The sequence below is a fragment of the Phodopus roborovskii genome, unplaced genomic scaffold (assembly GCF_943737965.1).
Source record: "Phodopus roborovskii unplaced genomic scaffold, PHOROB, whole genome shotgun sequence".
NCBI classification, from domain to species: Eukaryota; Metazoa; Chordata; class Mammalia; order Rodentia; family Cricetidae; genus Phodopus; species Phodopus roborovskii.
The window spans coordinates 4837439-4852872 of NW_026126602.1; the positions used below are offsets into that span (position 1 = coordinate 4837439).

The 15434-nt window shown below is 42.4% G+C and overlaps 1 protein-coding gene across 3 annotated transcripts in view; it reads right to left on the bottom strand.

The window, feature by feature from the left end:
* Cul2 (cullin 2) overlaps positions 1–11753 on the bottom strand; it is a 42662-nt gene extending 30909 nt beyond the window's left edge. For 2 of the 3 annotated variants that reach the window (XM_051205762.1, XM_051205764.1), the window contains exon 1: positions 11452–11622. The gene's annotated coding sequence lies outside the window, so the exon portion shown is untranslated. Of the gene's footprint in view, positions 1–11451; positions 11623–11672 lie in introns of those variants that run through there. The other variant, XM_051205763.1, reaches the window with a different exon arrangement.
* Positions 11754–15434: the final 3681 nt, after the last annotated feature.

The following is a 15434-nucleotide window of genomic DNA, read 5'->3' on the forward strand; positions in this document are numbered from 1 at the left end:
GAACTAGGATACAAGTTGTATTCTAAGAGATTCATATAAAGTCCCTCACAGAACTGGGAAGGGACAAGTCCCCCAGACCTCAGGTAAAGCGGGGAAGGACAGCTAATGGAGAGAGAAGTAGGAGAAAATGAGGGGGAGGAGAGGAAGGCATGTGCAACCAGGAGGATTGAGCCTGGTTAGGAATGGAAACTAGGAAAGAGAGAGAGAGAGAGACAGAGACAGAGAGAGAGAACATAAAAGAGGGAGCCAATATTGGTTTGAAGATAAAGTTGAACACAAAGAAAGGTCGAGGGAACTACAAGACTGCTCCCAACTAACAATCTCAGCTCCCGTGGAAAGGCTATCATAAATGCCCTTCCCGGAGAGTGAGATCAACAACTAACTTCTCCATGAGAGTCCTCAACTAATGCCTGTTGAAAATAGGATCAAACACCCATACATAAACAGAGTCGAACTAGAACCCAGAAGCAGATGGAGAGGACAAGACCATGCGGTAGAAGTACATAGAGACAGCTTACCTGAACAAGGAGGAGCTAAGGGCCACTAGACTGATAGCTGGGAAGCCAACAGGGGACTGACTCGGACCCCCCTGAATATGGGTCTCAGCCAGAAGGTCTGAGCAGTCTAAGAGACCTCAGACAGTGGAGCCAGGATGTATCCCTGGTGCACAAAAGGACTTTGCAAACATATGCCCCATGGAGGGATAACTGCCTTATTCTAGAGATAGGAGAGAAGCCCTAGTCCCTACTTCACAGGACCTGTCAGATCTACATGACCCCAACTGGATGGCACTCCCCTACATATGGAATTGTGGTGGGGGGTTGGGAGGGGAGGGTGTTTAGAGTGCATGTGAGAGGGCAGAGAGGGCAAAAGGGAGGGAAGGAGGGAGGGAGGGCTGGAGGGAAGGGAGGGAGGGAGGGAGAGGGAACTGGGATCGACATGTAAAATAATAAATTAAAAAAAACGCTTTGACTCCAAAATTTAAGTTGAAGAACAAGTTACTGGGGAAAAGGATTTCTATTTTTGTTTCCACAGAAAATGAAAAGATGTGGATTCCTTCCAGACTAATGTGGTTTGATCATGCCAGATCGCCTGAAACAGAGTACAAGCTGATCCTACATCCCAAACAGCTGGACAAAACAGCCCTATAGACTACAGCTAGGATATCTGAATCTTCTTCGAATCCCCCAAGACAGCGCCCCTTACCAGCAGGAAGTAGTTTGGAGGGAGCGACGCCCAAATTCCCAAATATTGTGTATAAATGTTTGTTTTCATTTAATTGGACTTTGTTATATAAAATTAAATAAAAAAAAGGAAAAAAATAACCCTAATCATCAGGAAAATTTTATACTACATTTGATAACATTTTTCCACTAAATTTCCATTTATAGCACTATTTAAATATGCACGATGACTAACAACATACAAAAGTAGATCGCAGTTGAGTGGTGGTGGTAGTATACACCTTTAATCGCAGTGCTCTGGAGACACAAGCAGGTGAATCTCTGAGATCAAGGACAGCCTGGTCTACAGAGTGAGTTCCAGAATAGCCAGGGCTACACAGAGAAACCCTGTCTTGAAAAATCAAAAACAACAACAACCAAAATGCTACAAGCCACTGAATTAGTAAAATATAATTCAATAAAGCTTTTATACATTAAGTGGATTATGCAAGTCTTAGCAACCATGTTGGAGCCATTTACTAGGATTAGGTGGGGAAACAGTCCATCAGCATATCACATAGCAGATAGTTCTGAAACATGTCTCCCTTGTTCTAGTTAGTGGTTAAGAACACTTGCTCTTGCAAGGACCTAGTTTCAGTTCTCAGAACCCACAGAGCAATTCACAACATCCACAGCTCTAGTCAGGGGATCTATCACCCTCTTCTGGCCTCTATGGGCACTAGGCATACACACAGTACTAATGCACATAACTTATAAATAAAATTTTAAAAACGAAACTTCCTGTTAGAGCTCCTAGTCTGCCTGTAATCCCTGAATCAAAAGCTAAATTCGAATCTAGCCAGGGCTACATAATGAGGCTCTCCTTCACACAAATCAGGGAAGGAAAGTGCTAGAGCAAAGGTTTACCATTTACAGCTCTTCCAGGACTGGCGTTCGGTTCCCAGCACCCAGGTCAGGCAGCTCACAACCACCTAAAATTTCAGGTCCAGGGGATCTGATGCCTCCATAGCCTCCACAGGTACCTACACTCATGTGTCCATAGCACCGCCCCCCATCTACACATAATCAAAAATAATAAAAACACAGGATGGAGACAGACAAGCTCAGCAGTTATTGGTTGCTCTTTGGTGGGCATAAGCTCAATTCCCAGAACCCACTTGGGGCTGACAACCACCTGTAAATTCAGGTCCAGAGGATCCAATACCTTCTGGCCTCTGTGAGCCACCATATGCACATACGGAGGCAAAACATTTATGCACATCAAATAATAACCAAATCTTCTTAAAATTAAAAATAATAGTGCTAGGTATAGTGGCACACTCCTTTAAGCTCAGAACCCAAGAGACGGAGGCAAGCAGATTTTCATGAGTTCTAAATAGTAAGTTCCAGGACAGCCAGAGCTACACAGTGAGTGAGGCCCTGTCTTAAGGAAGGAAGGAAGGAAGGAAGGAAGAAAGGAAGGAAAGAAAGAAATAATAATGAATCCTGAACTTTTTCAATAAAAAGAATAAAAAATAAAAGCAACTGAATACAACAAGTTATGAAAAGAAATTTGACCAGCTAGAGATGTAGCTCTACAGCAGAGTAAGTCCCTACCAAGCCCGAGGTCCTTGGTGCCATCCTCAGTCACACAGTTTCCTACCAGAGGGACACTGAGCAGCTTCACCATTACAGAACCATTAATAACAATAGTAACAAGCTTATCAACTACATCTATTTCAGAAGTGTTATTATATATGTACATATTCTCTAATTATATATATTATCTCTTAAATTCTCATATAAGTTGTATCCTTTCCATTTTAAAAGATACAAGTCCTGGCTGGTGAGTCTGCCTGCATTCTTGGCACTTTGAAAGAAGAGGCAGGAATTCTAAGAACTTAAGACCATCTTTAGTTACAGTGTGAGTTTGAGGACAGCCTGGACTCCATGAGACCATGTCTTCAAACACTATCAGAAATAATTCCTTTGAGCCTCTTCACACTCAAAGAGTTCTTTTTCACTTTTTCCTTAAAAAAAGAAAAATCTACATGTATGTGCTATGCAAAATAAATAATAATAATAATATAAGCAGACAGGCTTGGCTGGGCATTTTATTCTGTCAGCAGTAACACACTGGTCTGGCATAGGCAAGGTCCTGTTGAATTCAATCCAAGACTGTTGGAAAAAAAAAAAAAACAAGGTGGGTGGTGGCGGCGGTGCTCATCTTTAATTCCAGCACTCAGGAGGCAGAGGCAGGTAGATCTCTGTGTGTTCGAGGCCAGCCTGATCTACAGAGTTCCAGGGCTGCCTCACAGAGAAACCCTGTCTTGAAAACCAACTAATTAAATAATTTAATAAACAAACAAACAAACAGACTAACATTTACACACAATTAGGAAAACAGTATGAATTTAGATCTAACTGGCTTCCACAGAGTTCTTCATTGTTTCACAGTCTTCTCCACATGGCACTTTTGGAACTATAGCACACTTCTCAAAGTTTAGCACTTGGGAGGCAGAAGGAGGAGGCCTGCCAAGAAGAGTTCAAGATGGGACAGGTCACATAGAGAATTCAGACAGAGCTCTAGAGTAAAACTCATCTTTTTACTCTGAAAAAGACAGAGGATCTCTCCAAGTAGCAGGAAGAATCTCAACCTAGCCAAGAGATGGTCTACTAGATGGCAAAATAAGAAAAACAGGTCTCAGGCTGGTGAGATGCGTCAGGGATAAATCTGCTTTTCTCCAAGCCCAACAATCTGAGTTCAATCCTTGGACTGCCTGCCACATGGTAGAAAGAAGAGACTCTTTCTGTCTTCTTACTTCCATAAAGGGAGTGTGACACATGCAATACACATGGACAAGTGTAATTGGTTTTGTTTGTTTGAAAGTATCAGTATCAGAAATGAGCTAAATGATGACTATGTAATGCTCTCAACAGGCTGCCAGTCCCACCTCGCTGCTCCTGCATTTTCTGTATTTAACAGCATAAAAATAATACAAAAAGCAATATCTACAAGTACACATCAAATGTATTGTTCAAAGATGAAGTGGTGTTTTCTGCTCTTCTCTGCAATCTTATTTTTCTATCCACATATTCATCTCTTAAAAAGGCAAAAACTGAGCCGGCACTGGTGGTGCACACCTTTAGTCCCAGCACTCGTGAGGAAGAAGCAGACAGATCTCTGTGAGTTTGAGACCAGCCCAGTCTACAAGAACTAGCTAGTTCCAGGACAGCCTCCAAAGCCACAGAGAAACCTGTCTCGAAAAACTAAAAACACAAAAACTGTACTACAGCTGAAATCAATATGCCTTTAACTTTCTCTCTTACTTTATGTCTCTATTTCTTATATAAGATTTTACTGGGTCTACAGATGTGCCATAACATTTGAGACCACATGTTGCTCTTCCAAAGGACCTGAGTTCAATTCCCTGCACGCACAGGGTGGCTCACAACCATCTGTAACCCCAGTTACAAGGGAGCCAACAGTCATGCACACAATGCACACATATGTATGAAGGCAAAACATTCATACACATAAAGTAAAAATAAGTAAATCACACAAAGAGGAGTTTCAGTTCACAGCACTGAGGTTGAGTGGCTCACAACTGTCTGAAATGCTAGCTCAGGGATACACAGAGAACAAGAATTTTTCTGAGCCCCGAGGCCCTTCCCCACCATGTAAAGACACATCCTCTATGTAAACAAAAAATACCCAAACTCAAATTAGAAGATTCTGCAAAATAACTGACTGCATTTATCACAAGCTTGAAGGTCAGAAAATTAAAAAACTCTCATTGAGAAGACTCAACCAAATGTAATACTTGATCTTGAATGGAATCTTGAAATAGAGTAAGGGCATCAGAGGAAACATATTTACTAGTATTGCAGCAATGTTATCTCCTGGTCATTACAATATGAGGAATCAAATTCAGAAATCCACAGAGGTAGCAAATACTGTATCACTGGGCAACATCCCCAGTACTAACTTCATGTGTGTATAGGGGGTGGAGGGTGAGGGAGGTTGAGTCGGACAAATATACACAGGCAAGAGGGCCCTGGCTGGCCTTGAACTAGGAGTGATTCTCCTATCCTAACACCTAGTGCAGAAATTACCAAGTGTAATTTCTATGTTTTGAGCATTGGACCTGGGTCATGTAAATTGTTAGTGTTATCGTGGAAGTTCCACCCAAGGCCCCTCCCCTATCTCTCTCCAAATCCTGCTACATCTCAGAAAGTCCGCTAAATGATGAGCCCTCCCTCAGAGATGCTCAAGACTACTCCCACAGGGTATTTACACTGCCTCCCAGGAAGTTGACTGATTTCCCAGTCTCTCTTTCCTGTCTCCTCTCTGGGGGCTGGAAGGCCACCCAGGAGCACTGCATCCATTAAACGAGGGCTTTTTTCTAATTCGGTTTGATTTGATCTGACTTGGATTTCTGCAAAGGCAGAGAAGCTTACAAGGGTTCAGAAACTTTTCAGTTAGATAATAGGGATGGTTAATGGGAATACTTGAACCTTTATTTTTGTAAGTTTTCTGTATACGTAAAATTATTCCAATGTTTTTAAAAAGTAGCCTATAATAGTTTCTTACAAACAAAATGTATAAATATGGTAACTTGAGCATTTCCTTCCTTGAAAAGCAACTTACATTAAATTGACAATGTCAAAAATAATGGAGTGCAAGCTGCTGTTCCATTCATAGATCAGGCCTTATCAAGTATTCTCCGCCACACCCACACGCCCAGTTTAAAAAAAAGCTTCTGTTAGAATGAAGATTTTACTGAGTTAATAGACATTTATTAAATATTTAGTGTATTCTAGACTTCCAAAGGATGCTAGAATTGTTGCTAAGCTTAAGTTTATAGCAGATTAGAAAAATAAGACATGATAAACTGTCAACCTGTTTTATGAAAAATTCTAACATATGCTAATGACTAACACTAAACGTTTACATCTATAAAAGAAAACCCTTTGATTAACTGAAATCTTCAAATTGGACATTAACATCTGCACACTTGAATGTTTTAAACATAACATACAACATATTTAATATCTATCTTATATAGACACTGGTGTCTAATGCTTCAAAAAATACTACCGGAAGATTATGTTTCTCTGACCTACCTAGAAATTGACTGTTTAATCTCTTGCCTAAAACAAAAAAGAGACAAAGATAACAGCAGTAACAACAAAAAGTCCACATGAACCAAATAGTTTTTAGTCAAGGACCATCTTGGGATGGGGTGAAGCTTGGTTACTGAGTGCTAGCCTGGCATGTAGGAAACCATGGGTTATAAAACCATGTGTGGTAGCATTCAGGAGGCTGAGTTTGACCAGCTTAAACTACACACAACTAACTGTGGGGGAGGGGTGGAGTCTCAAAACTTAGATCAATTTTGTACAGAAATATCTAAGACAACTAACTGAAAGTTAAAAATAAAGAACAAATGCAACACAGAGAAGAGTCTGGATTAATTCTTCAAAATAAAAGTTTGCAAGCATCTAGTTGCATACACCTGAAACCCAGTTACTACAGAGGCTGAGTCAGGGAAGGTCATGAGAGTGAGGCTAGGCAAATGTATATAATGAATTCTAGGCAAGCCCAGATGTACAGCAAAACCAGGTCTCAAATTAAAATAAATAAAACTTAAAGCAACTTAAACACAACTTCTATCTCCCCTCTAAAAAATTCAGCAGACAGAATTCAAAGTGGTAAACAACATTCCAGGAGACCTCAACACAACCAGAGACAGGCAGGGTGTGGCAGCAGGCTCAGATATCCCACTTCAGAGGTGGAGGTGGGGGCTGGGGGCCAGTGAGGATTGGGGGACTGTTCAAGGTTACTTTCCAGCCCACAATAAGTCCCAGATCAGGTTGTGCTAGAAGAAACCCAGTCTCAAAACACTAAAAAACTTTTTAGGAATCTTAGGCAGGCATGGTGGAATATGTCTTTCATCCAAAGTCTCAGTGGAAGAGGCAGGCAGATTTCTGAGTTAGAGGTCAGGCTGGTCTAGGTAGAAAGTTCCAGGAAAGCCAGGACTATGCAGAGAAATCCTGTCTTAAAAAATAAGCAACAACCTCAGCAGTGGTAATTGTCCTAAAACTTTAAGACTCATAATATTCTAATATCCCAAAAGCTAAATATAAGTAGTGACCTAAGATGTATCTAATGATTTTCATTTTATGAGATAAGATCTTAGGTAAGGTAAGGTAAGGTAAGGTAAGGTAGTTTAGTCCCTTGAATTTAGATCTGGCCTCCATCTCCCCAGTGCTGGGATTACAGGCAGGCCTGCCCAGCAGTGTTAGGATCTAACCCAGGTCTTCATGTACACTAGGCAAAACTCTACCAATCACAACTCCAGACTGGATGTTTCAAAAATTCAAGAATCATTCTAACTAGCATGTGGTAGTGGTGCACGCCTTTGATCCCAGCACCCAGGAGGCAGAGGCAGGAGGATCTCTGTGACTTCAAGGTCAGGCTGGTCTACAAAGAGAGTAGTTCTAGGACAGTCTCCAAACCTACAGAGAAACTGAGTCTCGAAACACCAAACAAAAAAATTATGCTAACTTCTACAATTTAACATGATATATTAATAAGATTTAAATCTATGCAGATCACTCTGACCAGGTCATTTGATTAATAAAAATGAATTCAGGCCCAGGTGTGGTGGCACACATCTTTTAATCCCCGAACTAGACACATGGTGAGACCTTGCCTGAAGAGAAAAAAAAAAAAAAAAAGGAAGGAATCCAGGGAGGGAGGGAGCAAGGGAAGAAGGGACAGACAGCAATCATCTGCTGGCACCTAAAGTGCAATTCCTTTTCTTTTTCTGATGCTGATACTCAACAGGTCTATACCACTGAATCAATTCCCAACTTCCAACACTCCAAATTTCTGCTTTTATCTTTCCTTGCTTTTGTGCAGTACTAGGAATTGAACCCAGTGCCTCATACATGCTAAACAACTACTTTAGCAATGAGCTATATCCCAGTCCATTTTTACTATTTACTTATTTGGATTTTTGGAGACAAGGTTTCTCTGTATAGCCTTGCCTGTCCTGGAACTCGCTCTGTAGACCAGGCTGGCCTCTAATTCACAGAGATCCACTTGCCTCTCCCTCCCAAGTGCTGGGATTAAAGGTGTTCACCAACATCATTTGGATGAATTTTTATTTTAAAACTGGATCTGCTAAATTCAAATTGACCTTGAACTTATTCTGTACCCTGGTTAGGTCCTGAATTTGTCTTCCTACTTCACTCCCAAGCGACTGAATTGAATCAGAGGCAGGAGCCCACCTCCCCAGCCATCCCACCCACCCCCACTCAGGCCTGGCATTTTCCTCAATTTTTACAGTATCAGTTTTATATCTTTCTTATACTTAGCTCTAGGCGCTGATCCTGTGATGAACTTACTGTAAGAAAATGTTCCTTTTAATCAATACCATTTTCTGGCACATTTGAAGAAATGGCAGGCAAGGTAGAAAAGTACAAGTTTCTTGTAAATTAAATAATGTTCTTCAGAGAACATACAGAACAAACAGCTGAGCCAGCAATGTGAGTGAACACACTAGTAATCCCTGTACTTATGGAAAGGAGCTGATACAGGAAATACCCAAGAGTAAAGGCCAGCCGGCCTGAGCTACATTGTGCATGTGGCAGGCCTGGGTTAACTAAGCATACTCTTCCTCCCAGAATTCCTATCTGTAAATCACTCAACTCCTTCAACAAGCAGAAAATGGTGCAGTTCCCTGCAGTCTTCTTCCAGGTGTGCTTAACCTGTTTGTAACTTTCAAAGTACTATTTAGTTCTCTGAAAAATACAAAGTGTCAGAGTAAGGTGTGCTCCTTTTCCGTTTTTCTTTTTTGCAAAAAACATACACTCCTGCTTTAAGGTACAAAAACGTATTTTGGAAACATGTAAAAAAGTTGGTTCCAGGGAAACAAGAGGGTTTTAATTCTATGCCCTTTCCAATTATTTTTATTCAATGGCCCACCAGTTAAAGACAGATAAAAGCTCTCTCTACCCATCTTTCCCCATCTGACTTATCTCTCTCACTGTCCCAGTTGACCAGGCCATAGCTGGTGCTTGAAAAACACTCCTCAAATCAGTGCATGAACTGTATGACTGCCTAACTTCTGAACTAAATTTTAAACTTGTCTAACACTTAACTGACTTAACTCAAGACATACAATCCAATTCAATCCTATATAAACTCACGTTTCTCACCTTTTCCTCTTCCTCCAATTGAGCTCTAAAACCCAATCTTCACCAACTTCACCCTTATCCAAACTATAACACATTCAACAAGTATCTTCAACATAGCTGGAAACCTTGTTACTTGTCTTTTAATGGTCCAAGGCCACAACTCTGACCCCAAGTGGGGGTGACTTTGGACATCTACTCTCCAATCTAATATAAATCAGACTATCACTCTTGGCTTTCAAATTCCAAAACTTAAAATGTTTTAAAAACCAAACTCTGGCCCCTGGCTATTCTGGCTCAACCTCTCTTAAGGGTCTACTTTCATTGGGTGTCTAGTTCCACTACACCTCAGGGCTTTTCCATTTGCATTTCTTCCAAAGTTTCTTCAGCCCTTCCAAAGACCTGTTCTTTCTGGTTTTTTTCAAATATGTCAAAGGTCACCACAGAATCTGAAACAACTTCTCCCAATCACTACAATTCCTTATTTCCTTTGGAGCACTATCCTACTTGTTTACCTATTATGTATGCCTCTCCATCTCAGACACAATTGAAGCATTAAAGGAAGCAAAGTCTAGAGCTAATCCCTAACTCCTGCAATACAGTTTAGCACAGGGACCAGCTCTTCCTACAGGAAAACTAACTTTGAAGAAGGTCCATACATTTGAGGTCAATTACTGAGGATGAAAGAATAAAAGACATGGACACATAATCTTACACATTAACATATTGATAAAAGACAAAACTAAAAAAAGCAGGGCCTGGTAAAGCAGAACTCCCAAGAATATGAGGTTAGCTGAGCTACACAGTGAGTTCTAGACCAGTCAGGGCTAAACAAGAGAACTGGGTGTGACAGCACATGTTTTTAATCCCAGCACTGGGAAGGCAGAGGCAGTAAGGCCACTCTGACCTACACAGCTGGGGCTCCATAATAGAGACTGTCTCAAAATACAAAGCAAGTAAGAAAGCAAAAAAACAACCCCCCCAAAACAAACAAACCACCAAGACAGTCCCACAACTCACAAAAAACATGGGGGGAGGGGTTAAGTAATTAAAAGTGTGCGCTACTGTTTAAAATTCATTTGTGACTCTTTGGGAAGGGACTTCCAAATACTGTATATGGGCAAAAGAGAACGTCTAACTAATTAGATCACTTTTATGTCATGGAATGACACGAGATGAAAGAAGAGAAGTGATCTCCCATACTGTGTATGAATGTGGGTTTTAAGTAAGTTCTAGGGCAAGTATCTTTTCTATTAAATTCAGTAAGTAAATACACACGCCAAGCTTTTTTTTTTTTTTTTTTTTTTTCAGAAGGCGGTGCTGGATGGAGTTGGAGTTGAACTCAGGGCTTTTTGCATGCTAGACAAATGTTGAAGCATTGAGCTCTATCTCCAATTTAGTAGTTTACATCTTATCTTCAAATAGAAACTTAGAGGGCACTGCCATGCAGCCAGGAACAGTAACCAAGGAGGACAGGGGGTAACTTATAATAACAATAGAAATTCAAATATGTTCTACTTGCAAGCACCGCAATAGTAAGGAAGGGTCTAGACTCTAGTGTGTAAACAAGTGCTGGAGAGAGTCTGAGGTTCTTATTTCACCAGCCCCGTGTAAGTGTTGAGGCAGGAGGTGCAGCATGCACGTAGACTACTCCTCCCCAAAGCTATCAATCTTCACTGTCTGCGGAAACAAAAGTGAAAATACTCGTGGCTAGGATGTCTTGAGATTGATGCTACTCCCTTCAACAGAGACTGTGGTCTCCGTGCGCGCACGTAAATAAGCGGGAGAGCACACTCTCACCTTCCCTCCTTAGGAGGAAAATGAGGCCGAGGGAGGGGCGGCCGGCAGCGGGTCGGGGAGGCCCAGGATCCGATCCAGGGCTTGCTTGGCTTAAGGGTTAGCAGTCGAAGGAGCCGAGGTCACTCACAGGACACCATCTTGCCGGGCCTCCAGCTCTCAGCCCGCTCCCCTCCGCCAGGTCGCCCCTAACTCCGTTCCTCCGCCCCATCCCCGCCACCCATTCGCCGGGAAGGGAAGTTTCCCTGCGCCCGCAGCCGGGCTCCCCAGTTCCCGGCGGGGTTACCTTCAGCGGAAGCAGGGCGAGGGCAGGGGCCCGGGGAGGGAGGCAACCCGCAGGCGTGAAGGACGAAGCCCCCGGCTCTGAGGGTGGGCGGCGGCGGCTGTCAGCTCGCGTTCCCCGGCTCACAGCGCTGCCATTACTGTGCGCCGAGGCCGCCTCCCCGGCCGGCCACCGCCACCGCCCCGGGGCCACGGGGGTGCCCCGAGCAAGGCGCCGCCACTCACCTGCTCCCGAGGGAGCCGTACAGACAAGGCCGCTGCTGCAGGGCAGGACGGGATCAGGGGAGTAGGACAGACAAGTGGCAGGATCGGAGAGCCAGTCGTCCTCCAGGGCTCCGGGCTTTGCCCGACACACGCCCTCCGCTCTGCTCTCTCAGCTTCTTGCACGCACACACCCGCAGGATGCAATGGTCCAGTCCAGGTTACGGCAAGCGCAGGGAGCCACGCTTCCACAATCTCGAAGCCATTGCAATCAATTGTCAAAGTAATTCATCGCCCAGCATACTTGTCAATGAGGCAATCTCAATTCCCTGAGCTGAATGGGTGCAGTACCCACCAAATTTAGGGACTATTGATATCCAAATTACAACGGGGAGAGGGTTTCTCTTTGTTTTATTTGTATGTGGCTTTGTGTTTCTGAGACTGGATCTAGCTAGGTGACTCTTGCAGGCCTGGCACTCCTTTTACAGCCTGAGCTGGCATTGAACTAGCAATCTTCCTGCCTCAGCCTCACCATTAAGCCACCATTCCTGGCTGGGCTTTCTCTGTGTAGCTTTGGAACTTGTCCTGGAACTCACTCTGTAAACCATTAGCTGGCCTCTAACTCACAGAGATCTGCCTGCCTCTGCCTCTGAAGTGCTGGGAATAAAAGTGTATGCAACTACACCCAGCTCTGGCTGTTGTTTTTAACCTTTGGACAAATTCAAAGACCTAAATATTTCTTAACAACACTAATAGTTAGCTATTCCCCTTTGAAATACAAGATGGGGCAAGGGACACTCACCTTTGTTTGCTTGTTTGTTTTTGTTGTTGTTGTTTTTAAAGACTTATTTATTCATTAGGTATACAGTGTTCTTCCTGCATATATGCCTGCAGGTCAGAAGAAAGCACCAGATCTCATTGCAGATGGTTGTGAGCCACCATGTGGTTGCTGGGAATTGAACTCAGGACCTCTGGAATAGCAATCAGTGCTCCCAACTGCTAAGCCATCTCTCCAGCCCCTCTCCTTTGTTATTTAATTGCCTTTCCTATAGTGAAGAATACACAAGTGGCTGAGTCCTCTCCATTTCTACCTTTGAATAAACTTTTTTCTCCCAACCTCTTCCAAACTGTGCCAATCCTTTAAAGTTCATTTCAAATCCTATCCTCTACCCAGGTATGGTGATCTCACTTTGTAATTCCAGTATTTAGGAGGCTAAGACAGGAGGATAAGAAATCCAATCTGTGGATCTTATTCTCTTATTTGAAATGTGATAGATTCTACCAATCTCTCTTCTCATAGCACTTGAAGTTGTATATTTATGCATTTATTTATTTATTTATTTTGAGACAAGGCCTGACACAGCCCAGACTGACCTCAAACTCCCTATGTAGATGAGGCTGGCCTTTAATTCATGATCCTACTGCCACAACACACTCTCATCCAGGAATCCTTAGAGTGCAATGTCAGGACCTCTGGAATTTCCTAAAGACTGTTTCAGTAGACACTAGATTAAAAATCGTTTTCACGTAGCAAGGTGTGATGTGGCACTCCTAAAAACCCCAGGACTGCAGAGGCTGAGATAAGTTTCAGACTAGCCTGAGCTATACAGCATGGCTGTTTCTAAAAACAAACAAATAAACAAAACCCAATAATAATAATAATAATGATACAAAATGTTCTTTGTCTTTTTCACTGGTTTTATATTTGAACTAACAATGGTACAGAACAACAACTACCCTGGCAACCTGGCAGAAATAACAACAGAAATCTCAAACTTACCCTCTTGCATCCTATTCACTTCCACATACTCAGTTTTGTAGGAATAGAGTGCTATAGGCAGGTCTGGTGGCATATGCCTGTCTTCCCAATACCTAGGAAGCCCAGTCAGCAACATCAGCAGCTGTCTACACAGTGGGTTCCAGGCTGGAAACATCTATACATGATATGTCAAAAAGTTAAGAGCCAGGTAGTGGTGGCACATTGCTTTAATCCCAGCAACTTGGGAAGTAGAAGCGAGTGGATCTCTGTGAGTTTGAGACCAGCCTGATCTACAGAGCCAGTTCCAGAACAACCAAGGCTACACAAAGAAACCCTGCCTCAAAACATCAAAACAAAACAATACAAAAAAAGTTAATACTATTTTTGTTTAAGAAGTTGTCATTTCTGATAGCTGGGAATCCAGCATTGGACCCACTCAGACCACCTGAATATGGGTCTTAGAAGACCTGGACAGTCTAAGGGACCTCAGACAGTGGAACCAGGATGTATCCCTGGTGCACAAAAGGACTTTGGGAGCACATTCCCCATGGAGGGATAACTGCCTTAACCTAGAGATAGGAGGGAGGACCTAGCCCCTACTACAAATGACTTGAAAGATTTAGACAACCCCTTCCAGGAAGACATCACCCTACAAGTGGAGTGGGGGGAGGATGGGATGGAAGGGGGGACGTGGGAGTGTGGAAGAGGAGGGAAGGAGGGACAGAGAGGGACCTGGGATTGATATGTAAAATAAGAAAAAATTTTAAAAAATGGAAAAGGAAAAACAAAGTTGTCATTTTAACTTTGGCCCTTGTTTTCTAGTGTTCTATATGGAACAAGAAAGACCTAGGACCTTTTACATACCAAAGCAGAATGGCTATCTTAAAGAACTAAGTACGGTTGAGTAGCATAGTTTTGATTTTGTTTTTTAAGATTTTTCCATGGTACATACTTTTTACTTGAAATAAACTAACAGAGCAGTGATAGTGGTGCATACCTTTAGTCCCAGCATTCAGGAGACAGAGGCAGCTGAATCTGCCTCAAAAAAAAAAAAAAAAAAAAAAAAAAAAAAAAAGAAAGAAAGAAAGAAAGAAACAAACTATTATTACTATAACTTCAGAATTTATGAATATTTTGTCCAAAATAAATTACATAAACCCAGTCCTCAAATGTTAGCATATGCAGGCCCTAGGTTTAATCCTCAGCACTGCAAATAAACAACGTAATGAACCATTTTTTTAATTTTTAATTTAACTTTTTGTATTTACTTATTGATTTTGTTTATTCAAGACAGGGTTTCTCTGTGTAGCCTTGGCTGCCCTGGAACTTGCTCTGAAGACCAGGATGGCCTCAAACTCACAGAAATCCACTTGCCTTTGCCTCCTGAATGCTAGGATTAAAGGCATGCACTTCCACCGCCTGGCTAAGGACCATTATTTAACAAATGACTAAAGTCATAAAAGATTACAGTGGGCCTATAAAGTGGTTCAGTTGGTAAAGGCTTGGTGACCTGAATTTGATTTGATCACGTTCCCCCACCCTCAAAATTACATAATTCTAAAGTTGTAAAATAATTTTACAAGGAAACTCTCTCCTTCCTTCCTCTCTCTCTCTCTCTCTCTCTCTCTCCCTCTCTCTCTGAAACTTACTCTGTAGACCAGGCTGACCTTGAACTCAGAGATCAGCCTGCCTCTGCATCTTGCATGCCAAGATTAAAGGTGTGCACCACCACCACCACCACCACCACCACCACCACCACCACCACCACCACTACCACTACACTTTGTGGGCTTGGGGGCCACTTAAATTTAAAGTGGCTTAATTACCATATGAATTTCAAAGCTCTAAGTCAAGAGACTAAGAGTGAAGTCTACTCTGATTCTGACCAGGAGGAGTAGATGGCTCAGAGAGACTAGAAATTCATAGGGCCTCCTTCCCTCTCCTTATGAAGCCATGGGAATGCATCCATGGGGCCCCACCCTAATGACTTTATCCAATCATAATATCTCTAAAGGCCACACCAAGAA